We start from the raw sequence: 8,463 nt of genomic DNA on the forward strand, positions 1-8,463 counted from the left end.
TCAACATGGAAAAGTGGATCGGCTTGCTTTGTGCAAATGTTTTTTTATTGAAAACAACACTGACATATACTGTTCAATTTCACACTAACATTCTCACTTGGAGCAAATAATCTCTCACACAATGTAACACTGTCCAATAAAAGGGTGAAAGAAATCCTGACGATTGACGAGGGGGCGGAGAATTCGCATCAGCTGTGTGTGTGTGTGTGTGCTTGGCTATCATCAGTGTTGGGCGGTAGCTACTAGTTTAACTACATTTCTCAGTAGCGTGGTGGTAGCGTCGTTTTTTTCTGAATCAAATAGCTTTTCAGTAGTGATGCTCTTTTTTTGATTGAGTAGTGTGGTAGCGTCCACTCCACACAAGCTACATTTTCCCAAGCATTTCTCAAATCGGAAATACAACTGCTAAGTATCACTGATGCTGGATCAGTAGTGACGACGACTTCTTCTTCTTGTTTTACGGTGGTTGACAACCCGGGCCATATGATTTTACCGCAATGAGGAAAACATGGACTGAATCGCGGTAGGCTATCCATGCATAAAAACTAAATTTACAGTATAACGCGGAATTTCATGGAATTTGTCAGATCTTGGATGAAAAGAAGTTAAGTGAACTTAAATAAAATCGCGATATAGATAAGTCTCTGTGAATATTAAACCGCATAAAGACTATTTAAAAAGGAATCATGCATGTTCTGCTGCATGTCTCTGTCAAGGAATGGCTCAGACGCGCGGATTCATTTACCACACACACACACACTGAAGCACGCTCGCGATGTTTTCAGCCTGAAAGTCACTTTAGCAGCATTTTAGCTTGATTTGAGAAAAACTATCGTCATATCAAAAGAACACAGAGAGACTCAAAGGTCTACATGGCAACCTGTCAAAATAAAAGGTTGGTTTAACCTTTGAAGAAAGTTTTGCTTAAATCATTAGGCCTACATTTTAAATAATTGGTCATTACAATTTAAACCATTAAAAAAAAAACATTTCATAGTGCCCTTAAAATGTAAATTTTTAAATTGTAATAAATTATTGTTAAATTGTATACGTTTCATGATTTCAATTAATTACACATGTTTTTGATTACTAAAATTTGAAAACCCTCTGGGGACCAAGGGGTTTTTGGGGCCCTTGGGATGTTTTGACATGCACTGACATTTGTGCTTTTTTCAGTTATTTATAAACATGTTAATGGCAAAGGTGTAAATCCACTCTATATAGCACAAACAGGGCTACCATAATATGTGAGCAACATGTATGTACATGTGTGTATTTTTTGAGAGAATATTATTTATGCATGGTTATTGAAAAACTTAAAAATAAAAGTTTCTGAAATAAGGCCACAAAACACATATTGATTATTTCTTCACAAGACTTTTGAAAATTGTATCACATAGTCTAGAATATTTGCTCCAAAACTATGTGAGAATCATCCTGACTACTCATTCAGATAAGTCAATAAAGCCTTTTAGAATGTGTATGACGTGTTTTGTTTGAGAAAGCTTTATGCAGGAGGCGTGATCTCTCATTAATATGTATGGCATTTCACACCTGAGAAAGACAAAGACCCTCCCATAATGGCCCTATTAGGTGCTATCAGGCCATATCATTACGAGGAGCCTTGCACAAAGAATAAGGAGATTTAAAAAAGAATGGCTTTTAGATTGTTTGGATTTATTTACAACACAACATAATCCAAAGATACACAACAAAGGACTGGTTTCTGGTTAAAATTGCTTTTTAATTATATATTTACACACACACACACACACACACACACACACACACACACACACACACACACACACACACACACACACACACACACACACACACACACACACACACACACTGCTTAGAATAAGTGAAAACACCCATGCTAAAGTTGACTAAAAAGAGGAATAAAAAATCTTAATGCCTTAATTTTAAAAATGAGGAAAACTCCAACATTTAGGGACGTGAATAATGTCCCTGAATTCTTTGTGAATGAATAATGTATCGCAAATAATTAAATGTTCTTCTTTAAAATACAGGGTGCATACGTCTGGACACTTCTATCACACACCCTTCACCATATAGACATGGTTTTATTTCAGTTCAAAGTTCAAAGTTAGAGTTGGAAACATCTTGAAAAGAAAATAGTCTTTTTCCATAAATGTCTTAGTTTGATCATACATATTTCAAAGTTGAGGATTCATTATTTTGATATAGCTTGCATTGGAACAAACACTTTAACATCTTAGTTGATTAGTTTATTGACAAAACATAAGCTTATTTGATGTCTTTATTTTGAAGCTTATTTGATGCTTATTTGATTTGAAAAACTTTATCCAAAACTAGTCAACGAAATGTTCTTTTATTTCGTCTGTAACAGTGTGTATCTGTGCGTTCATTCATTCATTCATTCATTCACACACACACACACACACACACACACACACAGAGAAACATGATTCACATTTAAACAGGATGCTATTTGTCCGTTTACAGACACTAACGTTATTCTATATCGCGATTAGAACAAAGCACAAGCATAAAACACTTACACTTCTCAGCTGAATCTGTTGCTCCTCCTCGAAGTGAAAATAAACCAGCACTTCTGTGGTAAATGTCCCAGGATTATTCCTCATAGCCGCGCAAGACGAATCTTAATCTGACTAAAAAATATAGTGTGTTTACAGAGTTTAGCATTTGCCTGGGGGCGTTTATCTATTTTGCAAATGGCCTCGACACATTATCTTATGAATAGCGCGCTCTGCGAGAGGGTGTGAACAAATTAACGATAATGAGCTGAGACAGGAGAAACTGTACTTCTCTTTAGTTTCAGACAGATTACATTGCAGGAGAATATTTGTTTTAAATGTGAATTGTTTTATTTAAAAGTAGAAATTTAAAGCGTTCTTTAGACGTATGTTTCATGTTTGTGTGATAAGTATTAGCTGAGTTTCCGTTCATTTTCCAGACATGTTTCAGAAAGATTTTTGCGGAGACAGAGTGAGCTGAAAGCGCACCCTGTTTATTTTATTTATTTAAAAAAACAAAACAAGGTTTTGATGTTAATGTGAGTGTACACAAAAAAAGAAGACCCTCTATAGTTTATAATCATGTATTGATTTTATTTATATGACCATAAATGACGGAGTATTTTAAGTCTATGTTGCTGCTATGTGAAAAAAAACCAGCAAAACGCGCGGGCGCGTTCTTGGTCCCCAGAGGGTTAAAATGGGAGTCCAGAAAAATGAAAACAAAATAAAACTGAATTTAGAATGTGGGGAAAAATAAAACAGATTTCATATTTCATGATTACTATCATCTTCTGCTCCGTATGGTGTGACATCACGTACCAATATCAATCCTTGGGCTGACACGTGAGAACTGTACTTAATGGGAAAAGATGCACACACTCTTGACACCTGGTTTTGTTATAGTTTTATATACTTATATGGTTTTATATAGTTATGTTTTTTTTTTTTTTTTTTTTTTTTTATTGGTTTGGAACAGTTGTTGAATAAACAAGTGAACTGATAAATTATGCCCATCTATATGTTTGATTGACAGATTTATTGATCACCGAGATTGACTTGGAATGAAGTTGGTTCAATATAAAAAAGTTTTTTTTTTAAATAGCTTAGATGTAGTAAACTACTTTTGCCATATCGCTGTAGCTTTAGCTTGCTACATTTCCCAGGGTGGTAGCTTCAGTGTAGTGAAGCTACATTTAATGTAGAGTAACTGCTAGCTTAGCTCACTACATTTTCTAAGTAGCTTGCCCAACACGGGCTATCATCAAGTGGTATTTCAGACTGGACGTGCTGCGATGATGATATCTCAGTTCACAACGACAAAACACACAGATCACTTTAGTCTCGTCAATGGAACCATTTGGCAACTTTTTAAAAGTAAACTTTCCATTTAGAATCTTATTGGCATCCATTTCGGCGTCTCGCGCTTGTCATCCACTCAAAACGTAACGTTAACCAACTATTTGGCCGGCTCGCAAGCCTAAACAAATGTGTGCGGCGTCGTGCCTGTTGTTTTGTTTCCGGTCTAGCTAGATCCGCTTGCGCTTTGATCGACGAAGCAACAAAACGTCCTCGCGCGACGCAAGCCATTACAATTAATGGGTTTCATAGCGCAGCGCATGCCACGTCCTGTTGCAAAAGCATGTGAAAAAAACTACAAAGTTTGCTAGGCCAAAAAGACCGTTAATCGCGCGATAAAAAAATGTACGCCGTTAAAATGGGTTTGCTTTAACGCCGTTAACCCTCTGGGGACCAAGGTGTTTTCGGGGTCCTTGAGATGTTTTGGCATGCTCTGACATTTGTGCTTTTTTCAGTTGCTTATAAACATATTAATGGCACAGGTGAAATTACACTCTATATAGCACACACAGGGCTACCATAATATGTTATCAACATGTATGTACATGTTTGTATTTTTGAGAGAATATTGTTTATGCGTGGTTATTGAAAAAACTAAAAAATAAAGTTTCTATTATAAGGCCACAAATAACATACTAAATATCTGTCCACAAGACTTTTGACTAGTGGATGTTGTCGCCTTGAGTTTTTGCTTCAAATTGATCTGAAAATCATTCTGCCTAATCATTCACATAAAACAATAGATTGTTTTAAATTGTGAAAAACATTTTTTTGTTTGCAAAGGCAATATGCGGATGGGCGGAACGGCCCAACCCCCTCATGAATAATTAGGCAGTTCTCACCTGAGCAGACTGCATACTAATGAGCCTTTCATTCAGGGGTGTCACACAAGAAAGAATGCAAGGACAATATATATATAAATAAATAAATATTTATACACACACACACACACACACACATACATATATATATATATATATATATATATACAAACAATCAAAATATAAATGAAAGCCAAAAGCACATTTTTAGTCACACCTTTTAGCCATCCACCGCGGTAAAAATAAACCAGTCGCATTTCAAAGTCGTACGCGAAATGACCGCCAGGTGGCGCAAAGGGACATTTAGCAAAACGTAAGTGGGGCTAATGTCTATTAACAGTAGCCTATAAGGATGAAATACTACAAGTTATGGTAATTTCCAAATAAGCCTACAACAAATTGTTGGTATAATCTATATAAGATATAATCTTTTAAAACTGTAAAAGGCTAAAGTAGGCCTACACTCACAGGCTAAAGTCAAGACAAAACGTTTTCTCGCTCATGTGAGAAACAGACGTTTAGGTATTTCTCAGTGAGAAAATTCATAGCCGAGCGGTAGAACTTACGGTTCATCACCAAGATGACACGGGTTCAAATCCCGCACAAACATGGTCTTCTGTAAATTTTATATTTATTTAGATTTGTCTAGCTCTAAAACTCTGTTACACCATACAGTTTTTTTGCTTATTTATAAAATACAATTATCATGCATTTCCATTTTACACTAAGGAACAAAATAGTATCCAACAGAACGACTTTGCATCTGTATAATAATAGGCTACCAATCGTAATTTAAAAAGCAGTTCTGTAAAAAAAAAATATATATATAGCCTATATATATAGGCTATATATTTTTTTTATTTGATTCCAGGCTCTCACGTCACACCCCCGATTTCTCACGCTGAAGTGTCAACCCGGTCGGTCAAATTCCTGAAAGATATAGTTTATCTATAGATCTACCTGTTGAGCCACTCGTGATCGACTAGTTATACCGCAAATTAGTTAAAATATCCCGTAATCTATCTAGAGCGAGCGTGCATGCGAGACAGATATTCTGCTCCAAACCGTGCGCGCGCATGGCAGAGAGGTCTGTTCCCTACAACCTAGAGTTTTTAAAAACATGGTTTTAAGTAAAGTGTGATTTGCCAGGGGGGACTAGGATTTCCTTCTGGTCTAAACATCCCTGCTTCTGCTGAATTATTTTAATCCCCACACCCCTCCCTCCACAGTTAATCAATGCTATAGGCTACTTCACCAATATCAAATATATAAAATAGAGATATGCAACAGGCACGTTTAAACGACAAACAATAAAATCAAAACCAGCGTTTCAGTTGTTCATTAGTTCCAGTAGCCTTAATGCATGCACGGCTTTTCAAAATTTCACAAAGCGTGTTGAGATTATTTTGAATGAAATATTGAAGTTTATAATTTAGTGTTTTGGCACACCACGCCGAGTGGCCCTATGCATTTTTCTAAAGTCGGGTTTTATTCTGGCATGGTGAGTTAGTGTTCGACAAACGCGGCGGAGCGTTCATTTAGATTAATTTATTTTTCTCACTATTACAGCTAAAATAACTTAATAGGCGACTCCGTAATTTTTTGGTCATACAGATAAGAGTAGAGTAGCTTACATCGTTCAAAACTGTAAACTTGTATTCATATTAGGCTAACGACAAAAACAGTATCTGTCGTCTCTGTCTCCGGGAACTGCGCGTCACAAAAATGAATCGAAAGCCACTTCAGCTCAGTCACGATAAGAAATCGGCTATGTCTAAAGCCTTTAAATGTCTAAATATTTAGGCTAATAAATGTTATCTGATTATGTAATCCATATGAAAACGAGAGGTACAGAGGATCTACTCAAACATGTAGGCCTAATGTAAGCGCTTCCCAATGAGAAAATGACAAGACAAGGGTGAAAATCTCGCTCTAATTATGTAGGCTAAATCGCCCTGAATTAAAATGTAAAAACAGATCGAATAATGTATTTGTCGAAATGTTGCGATATTGTTTCATTTAAGTTCATAATTATTATATAAATGTTATTTAATTTAGCAGCATTACCACGAAGCACTGTGTTTCGATATTTATTTGAATAATACAAAATCAAATAAAAACTTAATTCACAAATTGCATGCCTGGTTGTAAGGATCCAAAGATCCCTGTAGACTTTAATATTGAGTTGAACATTTTGTTCATGACAACAAATTAACATGCGTTTTTTCAGATTAGGCCTATATTTAGTTTTGCCTGGAAAAAGCTGTCCCAAACCAGTTTTATTTAATCAATTATTGAAATAATGAAATATTTAGTAATAAACTTTTATGACAGAAATATCACTAGGCTACATGTAACTTAAATCATTTAATTCCTTCATTATCAACACTGTCTAGAATAGCGATTTAAGTGTGAATTGCGACTTCTCTTTGTGTTAAGTCAGCCTCAGACTCCGATAGCCTGTGGGGGGTTGGAGGGACAGTTGCTGGACAAAGGTGTTAATGTTCCTCTTTCATATGGAGAGTGTCGGATAGCCAGCCTGATGAGCAGGCAAAATTATTGTAAGGATAAATCTGTGTCCAAATGTAGGCCCCATATCTTATTAAATTATAAATATTGTAGTTTATTTATTTGTAGCCTATTTAAAGTTTTTTTCACACAAAATTTCAATTGAAGTTATTGTAAGGTGAATTCAACAAGGCATGCTGTGTCTTTGAAGTAACAATTAAAGGCTAAATAATTTTTCGTGATTTGTATGGCTGACACGCAGCGACATATACAGTATTATCAGCTGTATGATGTGTTTTTACCCTGAAATGTTTAATTTCGAGAGAGACCCGGCGCGCGCAGCGAGGGAGACTAAATAAACTTGTTAAAAAGAGATCCAGCGCGAGAGAGGCAAAGAGAAACGCATGTTTTTAATTTAATTATGTTTCTTTGGACAATTTTCGTTTTGTACTGTTTTAATTGTTTAATTTAGCTGTAATTTCTTTGGCAATACAAATTTAAAATGTCGCAAGAATAAGATTAGCCTAGTGTTTCTTATTTTGCATCGCAAAAGAAATAAACTCTAAACCCGATGCAACCCTGTTTTAAATTTAAAAAAACTGTCCCGACACTTTATTTAAACCTTGAAATGTTCGAACTTGGTTTCAAACTTAAGTCATTTTAGTGTTCTTTTACATTACACAATAATTTAGCAGACTAAAGACGAGCTTCTTCATTTTCATTTTCTGATGCAATCGGCTGACAATCTTCCTTCATCAGTTTTTGTCGTTTGTGCAGCGGCTGCGGTTCTACAGGAATGTAGCAAATTTATGTTGTAATGATAATTAAACAAAACTCTTGACTTTAAATAAGTAAACAGTTATAAACAGTTACCATTTAAGCATCAAGGTGGTAAAATATAAACGCTGTCGGCCAACATCGGTTAACAACATGTATGCTACATTGAGATTCGATCTCGGGTCGATTGAAGCTCGTCGAAGCTCGTGTTGATGCGTTGATCACTGAGCTACCGTCTGTACGCTGTTAAAGTTGTAAAGCCTCATTGATGTAGCCTAAATGTTTTTATTGCAATGTTTTATGTTGAAATGTTTTCATTATTTATTCAATTACATTTCAGTAGCCTAATTTCAGTATTGTGATTATGAATTATTTTAGCTACGTTTCACTTGTTGAATTCATCTCCTACCAGCTTTCAATCGCTCTGAATCAGCGCGGTGCGGCAGCAGATTACGCATTAGAGAGAATAAACC

The sequence above is a fragment of the Rhinichthys klamathensis genome, unplaced genomic scaffold (assembly GCF_029890125.1).
Source record: "Rhinichthys klamathensis goyatoka isolate OS25496 unplaced genomic scaffold, OSU_Roscu_1.1 h1tg000661l_1, whole genome shotgun sequence".
NCBI lineage: Eukaryota > Metazoa > Chordata > Actinopteri > Cypriniformes > Leuciscidae > Rhinichthys > Rhinichthys klamathensis.